The 13,030-nt window shown below is 49.7% G+C and overlaps 1 long non-coding RNA gene across 1 annotated transcript in view; it reads left to right on the forward strand.

Moving 5' to 3' along the window:
- The window catches only part of LOC138579622 (uncharacterized), an 81,867-nt gene extending 79,366 nt beyond the window's left edge, over positions 1 to 2,501 (forward strand). The window contains exon 3 of the long non-coding RNA XR_011304100.1: positions 352 to 2,501. This is a non-coding gene — a long non-coding RNA (uncharacterized lncRNA). The remainder of the gene's footprint in view (positions 1 to 351) is intronic.
- The last annotated feature ends 10,529 nt before the right edge of the window (positions 2,502 to 13,030 follow it).

The following is a 13,030-nucleotide window of genomic DNA, read 5'->3' on the forward strand; positions in this document are numbered from 1 at the left end:
CAGGGCTTAAGCCCTGCCACCTCATTGGTTAGGGTCATAAAGGACCAAAGTGGGGTGGAGGGACTACACAATTAAATGCCTCATTAGCCATCACGGGCAACCTACATTCATTTTCCTATGGAAATAATGTATATATTTAATTTGTAATAATCATTTTAAATCACTGAGGATTCCCGGTCTGACAACGGGGAATACTCAAGCATCTGAATTTATGAAAGATCCAATGCTGGAGAAGTGGTGCTTGTAATAGAACCAGGAAAAAGAAAATGGTCTCATGCCCCGCTGTGAAATGTTATCTGTGTGAATAATGTACCCCGTTGATACTCTGTCTTTGGAATTCTATTGTTCTAGATCCTGAGTATACTGAGTGCTTGTGTGAGGCACGATGGAGTGTTTTCGGAAGGGTCTGTGGACATGATGCAGGATGTGGCAGGTGTCGCTATTCTCCAACTGGATACGCGGATATGGATGAAGACTGATATACCAGCTACGAGTTTCACGCCAGATGATGCCTCTGTAACAGTTTATCGGGGCACATTAAGGAAACGACGGGGGCAGTGACAAAACACTCTACTCTCGCTCCCGTGTGGAATCTCGACATCTTTTTCTCATCATGGCTATTCTGCGCTTGTTTGGGTGTATTTGGCTGTGCATTTTTTGAATCTCTCACATTTCTGTTTGGCAGATGTGCACAGTTCCACAGATCTAATTTCGACATGCCTTGTAGCTATTCCAACGCCTACCCTGTTTTTGAAAAACGTATTTGGGATCCTGCATAACGATTCCTTAGTTGAAACTTCAGACGTTAGAAGTTCCTTTTATGTGTATGAATATTGCAAGTTTTGTGCGGACACTACACACAAATGGAGAAACATGACCCGCATTATAACTCATGATATTGCTCCCGCGGATGTATGTTATCAAATGACTTGCGATCCCTCATCAATTGGAAAATGCAACAGATGAGTTTAAACATGGGGGTGGGGGAAGCAAACTGATGCAAATGTTTGCATCGAATGATGTATCGAATAATATGCTATGTAACGTCACTGTTTCAACTGCTAGTCACCTAAACCATGTAAAACTTCCCCCAGGTTGGTTATTTTCATGTGGTAACTTTACATACTTATATATTCCTGCTAACATTTTGGGTGGCCCCTGTGCTTTGACCCGTCTCTGTTTAATGATGTTCCCTTTGCAACCTGCGGTTAGGCGATCTATACCTGCTGCCTCCTATACTGCTCTTTCGCCCGACTGGAATGCTGAAGTGTTAGCAATAGCGATTTCTATCATTCGGATTTGGGGATTAGCAGCTGGGGGTTAGAAAACTATGATTACGCTAGAATGCCTTGTAGTTAAGGGTCTTAATGAGACTTCACAGACTTTAACTGAGATGTTACTAGATAATAGAAACCTTTTGGAAAGTTATTTTGCAAAACAAACAGGTAATCGATAACTTGTTCTTGAAACATAATTTAGGTTGCGAGGTAATGGAAGGCATGTCTTTTGATTTGGGAGACCATTTTCGAATGATTGAAAAGCATATTAAAACACTACAAGAATTGGTGGCCCGAGTCACACAAAGTAGGGTTGGAAATTGGTGGGAGGAATTGTTTACATGGGTTCCAGAAGCCCTGCAGGCGGCGCTTGCTTTGATTCTTGGTGCTTCTTCATTAGTCGTAGGTCTTTGTTGTTGTGCTTCTTGCATCCCGCATTTGTGGCGTATGCTTCGATGGCTGTGCATGCCTCCTGCTCTTCCTCCTTCAAATTATGGTAGTTGATTGTCCAAGGGGTGGAGTGTAATGCTTGTACGAAGATCTGAGCTAAAATAACATGGCACCGGTGGGTAGCCATCTTGGAAATTCACCTCCCATCACTGCAATAAAGCCTAGGTTTTTTGTAAGCTTTGTGAGGTCAGCAGAGTAGACATGCAGCTGGGTAGCGAGGGCAAAGAAAGGTCACGTAAATATTGTTGCTGAATTAACTTACTGTGGAGAATAGTTATGGTATTGTCCGCTGAAGGATGAATCAAAAAGGGAGTTGGAGCGCAATGCAGGTGCAGTGATAATGGGTCCTGGGAATTAATGTTATGAGAGGAGAGCTGGGTTTCTTCCACTTCTGGCAGTTTTTTTCCACTCTTTGCCACCTTTACTTATGATCTGCTCTTTGGCCGAGGGCAGCCATAACTGAAAGAGGCAGGGAAAAGCCCCCACAAAGAGAAGAGTCTTATAAACCGAAAGAGCAGTCAGAACTTGGATCCCCGGGTGATGTAGTCTCGCTGGTTGGGAGGACGCTCCGCTCCAGACCCCGTTATTGGGCATTATCTCTTTGCCTACCTGCTCTGGGACTAAGCAGTGTCGTAGTGGCCAAGATGAAGGTGTCTTCAGCAGCAGCAATGACGGTGATGTTGTTTCTTTTCTATGTTCGAGTATAACTAACTATATGTTTATGTGGTGTTTTATATTCATATCTATATACATATATACCAATAGATCTGTATACCTGCGTATGGTAAAATAAACAGCCTATAACAAGCCTTTTATAATCACAGTCATCAGCTGTTATGTGTCTTATTTTTGTCCGTCTGAGTCCAACAGTTCATTGTGCTGGAAGGGATGGGGACAGGTAAGTCAGATAAAAGCACAACAGTTGCATCTACAAAGAACACTTTACTAGTTGGTTTAAGTTATTAGTGTTAGGGACAGAGGTAGGCTTTTTAAGACACGGCAGTGACTGACTTTATAGTTTTGGACATTCTGACAATTTCTTGACTAATAAAGGTTTCTGCCCAAAAATATGCCACCATTGCGTCCGAGCCTTACTTCTGCACCCTTGCACAACATTGCATTCAACATGGGAGGCAGCAGGATCAATCTATTTGAGTGGTGCAACAATCTCGGGGACCCCTTAGCAAGCCTACACATCGGTCATAAGTAATGGTTGTGGAGGCAGACCTAATGCTGTCCCACCCGAAGAGGTCCGCTGTCCGTCTCAACCATTGTACTGAGGCTGATTCGGGCACTCAGGTTTCCAGTGCCCCAACTCCTTGCAGTAGTTACAATGATCACTGTTTGCATTTGAATACCACCTTTCGAAGGGATGCCTCCCCTGAAACGCTTATAGTGCTCCTCTTCCTCCTCCCCTTCCCTGCCCTTGGCCCTCTGCTGCGAGAGGTACAAGCTCTGTATTTGTAGTGTCATAAGTTTGGCTTCCTTCAGTTCTTTTTGGCTTTCAACCTTTTCATGGAAGTGCTGTGCTGCCAGCAAAAGCTCAACCAACCCCTTTCATTCCCATCCTAGGGTTACAGCTTTAATCCCTTCTGCTACATTGGTTGCAACCCCATAAACTGTGTCACAAAAACCTGCAGTGCTGTAAGTACGGCCTTCACAATCCCAGAATGTTGTTCAAAACATAGACGTTCGGGGTATTCCGCAGGCTGTTCTACCTTGGCCTTCTGGCACACATTTATTTTAACCCAATCAGTCTTTCAAGGACAAATTTCAAGAACATCTTTGACCAGTCGATCAGTGAAAGTTTTTAAATCCCTAGCCATGGCTGGTTCTTTGGTTGGCCAATTTACATGTACTTTAACTAAAGCAAACGTCTATGGGGCGCTTAACAACTGATTTAAATCAACACAAGTGGGGCGATAACAGTCTATTATAACTTCGAGTGCCTCCTGAAATTTGATGGGTCTTCTCGTATCTTGGGGAATCCCTGGACCATGTTAAATAAATCTGTGGCACTCCATGGGACATGTACTGGGACTAGGATGCCGCACCCTCCTGGGAGTGGTCTCAGTAGGTATATGTCAGTAGTGGTATTTATTGTTGAGTTCAGGAAACCCTTGAACGTGCCTGAGGTTGGCGAGAACAGTTTCGAAATCTGAGCTTGCAGTTCAGGAGTGAACCGTTCATCCATCTGCTGATTGGGTGTGGATTGGTAGTTTAGAAGAATCAGGGCTGTCAGCTCAGTGGTTGGGTTTTTCAAAATGGCCCGATTATAAGTGTCCAAAATATCTTCAGGGCTTTATTTCAACAGGGGTTCTGTCACGACCTTATCCCCACCCAGGGCTCACGGGCCCTAAGGACCTTATTTGGATCCCCTCGGATGCCTTGGAGCCAGTCCCGGCACTGTTGGCATAGGAGATGCTTGCGGGGACGGGGTTTCTATAAACAGAGGACAAGCATGGCCGCCCCTGTGCGGAACACTGGAGAACTGTATTCTGCGGTCTAGTCTTCAGGGTGGGGTCCGCCCTAAAGACACCTGGGATACCGCCTTGCTATTTAAACCACGCCCGACCAAGGGCACGCGTTTCGCGTTATTCTGCCTTGCAGCGTGACTCTCATCTGATCCTGCCCTACCATCCTTACCTGCTCTGCAGCATCCATTGGCTCTGAACTTATCCAAGGCGAGAACCATCGCCATCCTTACCTGCTCTGCAGCACTCAACGGGTTCAACATCATCCGTGGCAAGATTCATCGCCACCCTTACCAGCTACACTGGTCGCCCGGAAGGCTAACATCTTCAAGACATCTTCATCTCACCGGACTCTTGGGAAACATCCTCCTCCAGGTTCTCGCGACCTACAGAACAAAACCAAAATCACAGGTTAGCCACTTGCTAGGATGCTCCCAGCGCCACTTGGCGTTTTTCTTACCCGATTTAACCGGGCTTTGACTTCTACCGCAGCGCTCGCCACCTGCAACAAGAAGCGAGAAAGACAATATTGCAAATTCAACTAAGGACTTGCTTGCATCTAAAAGACATTGCTTTCGCCTGAAAGAAGGAGTTGCAGCCGGTCTGAACTCTGGCCCTTGCCAGTGAAGAAACTCGGCGGAACGGTGCCACCTTTCGACGCGCCCCTGCTCAGCGCGGCTGGATGGAGAGCGCACCTTTATAGAGAACAAGGTGAGAGACATTCCCTGGGGAACTGCGAGGGGATCCCGGGAGGTGGGTTGCAAGGAAAGGACCGAAGCTTATCTCCCCCTCCTGTCTTCCAGAATCGTCCCTCGATTATCCAGGTCCCAGGACAGGTGAAGGGTTCCCGAGAGCATTCCAGCTATTCGAGAGGCGCCCCCATGGACCAACAAGGTGAGCGTTACAGAACGCGAAGCCCTATCCAAATCATCCACCTGGGCGTCTACCATGGAAACTTCGGAAACAGACCAGTTAGCCTAGTTGTTGGTACAGTTGCGCGCGGAAGTTCATTCTGTGCAGCAGGAAACCAACCCGTTACGAAGCAAGTTGATTGTTGCCAAGGAGAGGGCGGAGGATCTCGGGAGGCAACTTCTTCAGTCACAAGCAGGACAAGCCCTCTTGCCTGGAATTGGCCAGTCCATCCCGGCTATCGCAAGCAATCCGGTTCAGATTAACCTCCCTGGGATGTGCCACTGGCTCCTCTGCAACGGTTTGCGGGAGACCCCGGCGATACGCCACTTTCATGAACCAATGTCGCCTCCACTTTCTGTGCAGGCCTGGGGCGTTCCCTACGGATCAGGCACGTGTGGCTTTTGTGTTATCCTACCTTAGCGGGAGTGCAGCTGATTGGTCAGTCCCATTTATTAGCCGAAATGACCCTCTGCTTCAAGACTTTGATGGATTTCAACGGGAGCTGGAAAAACGTTTTGCCCGACGCCACCATCGGCAGGCCCTAGATAACAAACTCTTGTCTCTTCGTCAAGGGAACCAGGATCTACTGACCTACATAGCGACGTTCAATCGACTGGTGTTTGAGGCAGATTGGCCTGAGGATAAATGGACTACGTTATTCCACCTGGGTCTTCGTGGGGAGTTAAAGGACGTCTTAGCCCAAATGGTGGACCCACCCAGGGATTGTGCCGAGTTCATTGGTTTGGTAGTCCAGTTGGATCGTCGACTACAAGATAGGAAGAGTGACCGGGGGAAATCGGACATGCGCCCCCTATTCGTACACCCCAAGGATCACGCTCCGCGGGGCTCCGACAGAACCAGTGAATCCATGCAGATAGGAGGGGTCAGGCCCCCGTTAACCAAAGCCGAATGGGACAAAAGGAGAGAGATGCAATTGTGCCTGTATTGTGGGAAAGCAGGCCATTTCTTAAAGGAATGCCCGGTCAAGCCCCCCAGACGAACCGTCGGTGCCACGGACAAGGAAAACCCGAAGAGGAATCGGGGAAACTACCAAGCCTGGCAATTGTAGGGGTCCAATTGTCGAGCGAAGAAATCCAGCTTCAGACCTCCCATTTTAATTCCACACCAACAGTCGTCAAATATGCATTAGTTGGAAGTCTACCTCGACAGTGGAGCGGTGGGAACTATATCGATCGAGATCTTGCAGCAAAGATGGGCCTAGTCCTGTGCTCCAAGCCAACCGCAGAAACCGTAACCACAGTTGATTGTACCGAAATCGCTTCGGGTCATGTGTCAGATGCACCACTGAACTTAACCTCCTGTGCGAAGATGGGCATCGCAAAACTATAGTATTTGACCTGATCAAAGCTCCCCAGTTCTGGCTGATCCTGGGAATGCCATGGCTGGTTGCCCATAACCCTCAAATCAACTGGCGAACGCGCAAACTGGTTTTTGCCCACAGCTGTACGCATACTTGTTACCCGAAAGGGCGGAAAACAAACTTTCAAGTTCCCCGGTGCGGGAGGGATTGGCCCATTCCCTCAGAGGGGTAGCAACCCTGCCTGTTCACTACCAAAATTTCCAAGCCGTTTTCCAGAAGGAGCAGGCAAACACGTTGCCCCCCACAGACCTTACGACTGTCAAATCGACCTGCTACCTGGAGCCCAGATTCTATGTGGACGCATTAACACGCTCACAGAGCCCAAAAATCAGCACCTGAAGGCGTACCTGAAGCAGTACCTGGCCAATGGGTTCATCCGTCCGTCCAAGTCATCGGCTGCGCCGCCGTTATTCTTCGTTCTGAAAAAAGAAGGCGACTTAAGAACGTGCATAGAGTATCGTGCTTTAAACCAGGTGACCATCAAAAACCGCTATGCACTACCCTTGATTCCGGAGTTTCTGGACCCCAGGACAAGGAGGCCAAAATCTACACCAAACTGGACCCGAGAGGGGCGTACCACCTCGTGCGCATCAAAGAAGGGGACGAGTGGAAGACGGCCTTCCGTACCAAATACGGCCTGTTTGAGTATCAAGTAATGCAGTTCGGCCTATGCAACGCCCCTGCTGCGTTCCAGTACTTTATGAACAACGTCCTCCGAGAACTTATCGACGTCTGTGCTCTTGTATACATCGACTACATTCTGGTGTACTCAACGTCGGAACAAGAACACATTAAGCACGTGCGGGTGGTCCTGGCTAAACTTCGTGAACACCATCTGTACGCAAAACTCGAGAAATGCTCGTTCCATGTTACAGAGGTGGAATTCCTGGGTTTTGTCCCCCCCCCCCAAGGCATACGAACGGACGCTCATAAGCTGGATGCAGTCCTCAATTGGCCAGCCCCCACTTCGATTAAGGGAGTCCAAAGCATGTTGGGGTTTGCGAATTTCTACCGCCGCTTCTTCCGGGGTTTCTCCCAAATTGTGCACCCAATTACTTTGTTGCTCAGAAAATGCAACAAGACCTTTAGCTGGACCGAAGAAGCTGAAAAAGCCTTTCAAGAACTCAAGGCCAGGTTCACCTCCGCCCCCATTTTGCGATATCCACGTCCAGACCTTCCCTACATTGTGGAAACCGATGCATCCAGCCTGGCCATGGGAGCGGTTTTGTCCCAAAAAGACCCTTTCACAGGCCAATTGCACCCGGTGGCCTTTTGGTCACAGAAGTTCACGCCTGCGGAGCTCAACTACGCCCTCACCGATAAGGAGTTATTGGCCATTAAAGCAGCCTTTAAAGCCTGGCGACACTATCTGCTGGGGGCCAGGCACACTGTCACTGTAATAACTGACCACAGGAACCTCCAGTACCTGAAAGGAGCGAAGGCTCAATCATCTCGGCAGCTACGCTGGACCCTTTTCTTTGCAGAATATGACTTTGTGATCACGTACCGACCCAGAGTCAAAAACGGCAAGGCTGACGCTCTCTCCCGCATGGGTACAGATGACATGGCACACACGCCGCCGGACCCGGTTGCCATCATACCGGAGAATAGAGTACTAGGTATTACTACCACCATGACCCAGAGTGAACTACTATACGAAACGAAATTCAACAGGTCTTCACCCAGGAGCAGCTACAAGAGTGGGCCTCAGGGGAGAGCACTATAGTGTCAAGAATAAACTGCTGTACTACCTAACTCGGCTATTTGTTCCTGTGAAGGAATTACAAGGACAGGCCATCTCCGAGCACCATGACTCCCTCATGTAGGGCCATCCAGGAATCGCCAAAACCTTAGCAAAGATACAACGGAACTACTGGTGGCCAACTTGGCGCAAGGATGTAACAGAGTTTGTGTCTTCATGTGGTGTCTGTGCCCAAACAAGTCTAGTAAGCAGAGCCCTGTCGGGCTCCTCCAGCCGTTGGACATTCCCCAAGCCCCAGGGCACACGTTGTCACTCGATTTTATCACCGACCTCCCTCCATGTCAGGGCTTTAATACCATCCTGGGGATTGTGGACTTATTTTCTAAGATGGCCCATATCTTCCCCTTCAAGGGTCTTCCGACTGCTTCCGGCCTCGCCAAAGTCTGCCTGGAACACATAGTACACCTACACGGATTCCCGTCAGTCCTAATATCCGATCGGGGTTCCCAGTCTGTGTCTAGCTTCTGGAGGAAATGCTGCTCTTTGGCCCAGATACACATCCGGCTGTCCACTAGCCACCACCCACAGACCTATGGCCAAACGGAGAGAACAAATCAAACTCTCGAACAATACTTACGCTGCATGCTGCACCAGGGTGAAGAGGACTGGAAGGAACTTCTATGGATCGCCAAGTACGCGTATAATAATTCTCTACATAGCAGCACAGGGCAAACGCCATTCTTCACAATCTATGGACGACATCTGCGCACTTCCGAACTTGACATCCCTACAACCCTGGAAATGCCTGCAGTCGAGACTCTACACACCACCATAACTCAAGCCTTTGCAAAAGCTCAGGAGCACCTACGACATGCTAAGGCACGCCAGAAAAGATGCGCAGATCAGTGTCGCTCCGAAGCCCCTACATATCTGGTGGGGATTTAGTGTGGCTTGCTTCCAAGCATGTACCAATCAAAGGAACACAAACATTTCGTCCCCGGTTCTTGGGACCATACCTGGTGGAGGCCATTATTAATCCAGCAGCTCTGAAACTGACTCTACCAGACCATATGAGGATACACCCAGTGTTCCATGTATCTCTCCTGAAACCATTTAGGCTGGGGACCCGTGTAACTACTCCCCCTAAACCAGTTGTCATTCAGAGGGAACCGGAGTACGAGGTAAAGGACATTCTGGACTCCAAGTGGGTGAGATCGAGACTCTACTACCTAGTAGATTGGAAGGGATATGGACCTCAGGATAGGACGTGGGAACCTAGTGAGTATGTTCATGCCCCTCGCTTGCTCCAGCATTTCCATCTGACGTTTCCCTCCAAGCCAGGACCCGGCCAGAGAACCACCTTGAGGGGGGCCTTAGAGGGGAGTGCTGTCACAACCTTATCCCCACCAAGGGCTCACAGGGCCATAAGGACCTTAATCGGATCCCCTCGGATGCCTTGGAGCAAGTCCTGGCGCTGTTGGCATAGGAGACGCTTGCTGGGACAGGGTTTCTATGAGCAGAGGATAAGCATGGCCGCCCCCGTGCGGAATACTGGAGAACTGCATTCTGCGGTCTAGTCTTCAGGGTGGGGTCTAGTCTTCAGGGTGGGGTCTAGTCTTCAGGGTGGGGTCTAGTCTTCAGGGTGGGGCCCACCCCGGGTGGGGCCCACCCCGCCCACCCCAAAGACACCTGGGATACCTCCTTGCTATTTAAACCACGCCTGACCAAGGGCACACGCTTCGCGTTATTCTGCCTTGCAGCGTGACGCCCATCTGATCCTGCCCTGCCATCCTTACCTGCTCTGCAGCATCCATCGGCTCTGAACTTATCCAAGGCAAGAACCATCACCATCCTTACCTGATCTGCAGCATCCATCGGCTCTGAACTTATCCAAGGCGAGAACCATCGCCATCCTTACCTGCTCTGCAGCACTCATCGGGTTCAACATCATCCGAGGCAAGATTCATCGCCACACTTACCAGCTCCACTGGTCGCCCGGAAGGCTAACATCTTCAAGACATCTTCATCTCGCCGGACTCTTGGGAAACATCCTCCACCAGGTTCTCGCGACCTACAGAACAAAACCAAAATCAACGGTTAGCCACTTGCTAGGACGCTCCCAGCGCCGCTCGGCGTTCTTCTTACTGGTTTTAACCGGGCTTCGACTTCTCCTGGAGCTCTCGCCACCTGCAACAAGAAGCGAGAAATACAATATTGCAAATTCAACTAAGGACTTGCTTGCATCTAAAAGACATTGCTTTCGCCTGAAAGACTTACCGGAAAGAAGGAGTTGCAGCCGGTCTGAACACCGGCCCTCGCCAGTGAAGAAACTCGGCGGAACGGTGCCACCTTTCAACACGCCCCTGCCCAGCGCGGCAGGACGGAGAGCGCACCTTTACAGAGAACAAGGTGAGACACATCCCCTGGGGAACTGCGAGGGGATCCCGGGAGGTGGGTTGCAAGGAAAAGACCGAAGCTCATCCCCCCCTCCGGTCTTCCAGAATCGTCCCTCGATTATCCAGGTCCCATGACAGGCGAAGGGTTCCCGTGAGCATTCCAGCTATTCGAGAGGCGCCCCCGTGGACCAACAAGGTGAGCGTTACAGGTTCCACCTTGGAGAACAGGCTATTATTGTTTGTACCCAGTCTTGTGGGTTGGGACTTGTTGGTTTGCACACTTATTTTTCATGGATTTTACTTGCTCCTGGAGCTTTACTGTAGTCTTTTGGATTCAGTGTATAAGTGGCTTCCGTATATCAATCAAGGTATAGCCCTTTTTCTCCAATGTTGTACGTAAATTTGTTATTCTGTCTAGGTCGAATGTGCCTTCCTGAGGAAACTATCTAGGTGACTCAGTCTGTGCATATTCGTGCCATTGTTCCAGGTACTTTCATGCTTTTGGCGAGTAGTGAGGAAACATGAAGTGTGCCGAATCCCTTTAGGTCGAAATGGTCGTTATCTAGATTGCCCTGAACCCATTCTCACAGTGGGGAAAGGTATGGCTTATTTCGGATTCAGGTATATCATAACCCCGTCTGCACTGGGATGCTATTAAGTCCTGTGGCTGGCTATGTGTCATGATGCCTACCTCCAAGGAGCCAGGTCCGACCCAGCAACCCCAGAGGCAGGCATCCCCACCCCCCAGGGAAGTGCCAGCAGGCCCAAACTGGGGCCCTTTGGACACAGTCCTGGCGCCTTAGGCACCAGGCTCATGTTGGACCCCTGTCCTGGCGCCTTAGGCGCCAGGCTCATAAAGCTAGACATGTGTTCAGTGTTTTAATGTGCACTTACCTGATGCAGACCATGCTGCTACATCCAGGCCCTCTTGAGGCCTGAATGGAACAACTTTACCTGTGAGACTACTTTCCACCTGGGTGTGGTCGGGGAAGGACACATACCTGTTCGGTGGAAGGATACATGCCTGGAACTTCTTCCAAAGCTATTTAAACCACGCCCGATCAGCTTCGCGTTGTTCTGCTCCTCGCAGCTGGACGCTCACCGTGTCAGCTCCTGCATCTGGACTTCAGCCACGCCTGTCAGCATCCTGGGTCGCCTGCAAAAGGAGATAAGAGAGAATTGGTGAGAAAGAAGACCTTACCTGCTAAAGCTGCATCACAGGGACATCACACCGACGATCCTGAAAGGGAAGACATTTTAAAAGCATTTAGCTTCGATCGCTGCAGCGCTGCATTTCACTCACTTTTCCTGGGCGCCTCCATCTTCAGCAGCGATCATCCGGATCCGCACCCACTTCCCAGAGCCTAGAAAGAAAAGACAAGAAAATAAGGTGAGAGAAGGAAGGGAAAAAGGAAAAGCTCAGTTTCCTTCTAAGACTTACCTGTTGGGTCATTCCCATTTAATTTCGGGTCCTGCCGCTTCCTGGCACTCCGGACCCCGGCCCCAATGGGGAAAAAAGACAAAGACATTGAATGAGCGAATGCAAAGACATTACCTGAACGTTCATCCAGAACTTACACTTCGGGTCGGCGCCATATCTCCGGCATTCCGAACCCCGGCCCCTAAGGGGAAAAAGACATAAGCATTAGCGCTTGCTGCAAGAAGACAAAGAACATTATTATTAAGCTTGAACTTTTGAACTTGCAACAGAACTCTTACAGCGCCTCACCTGAATAGTCAAGCTTATTTTGAACTCCCATCAAACCTCAATCCAGTGAAGTAACTGGGTTTCAACGCGCCCCTGCATCAGAAGCAGGATGGAGAACTCATCCTTTCAGACCCTAAGGTGAGACTTCACAGGGAATCGTGGAAGGGTATCGAGGAGGGTTGGAAGGGAGGAGGCGGCTTGAGCATTATTCCATCAGTAGGTAATACTCCCTTTTCAGGCACAGGGGGAATATTCCTGTGAGCCAGAAAAGCCAGAGTAGAGGGGCCATTCCTGTCCATCATCAGAGTCCTGCGCTTCACCATTGAAGAAGCATCAGCACTCGAAGCCAGACCTGCGCCTCCGTGGGAATCAGGTGAGCGTGACAGAACGCGAAGCCTACTCACAATTTCCCACCCGGGCACTATGGAGACTTCCGAGACAGATCAGCTGGCCCAGCTTTTGGGGGAATTACGGGCAGAAGTGCACTCAGCCCGCCAGGAGACTAACGCTCTCAAAAGAGAACTGATCCTATCCAAGGAAAGAACTGATGACCTGGCCAAAAGGTTATTGCAGGCCCAGGCAGGGCACACTCCTTTACCTAATTCCGGAGGTACTTCCACATCAATGGGTTTGAATAACCCGGTACAAATCAATCTACCTGGACACATGCCTTTGGCCCCGCCTGAACGTTTTGCGGGGGATCCCAAGAAATATGCCGTCTTTATGAACC

Source organism: Ambystoma mexicanum, chromosome 3p (assembly GCF_040938575.1).
Source record: "Ambystoma mexicanum isolate Mex_15411 chromosome 3p, UKY_AmexF1_1, whole genome shotgun sequence".
Classification (NCBI taxonomy): Eukaryota; Metazoa; Chordata; class Amphibia; order Caudata; family Ambystomatidae; genus Ambystoma; species Ambystoma mexicanum.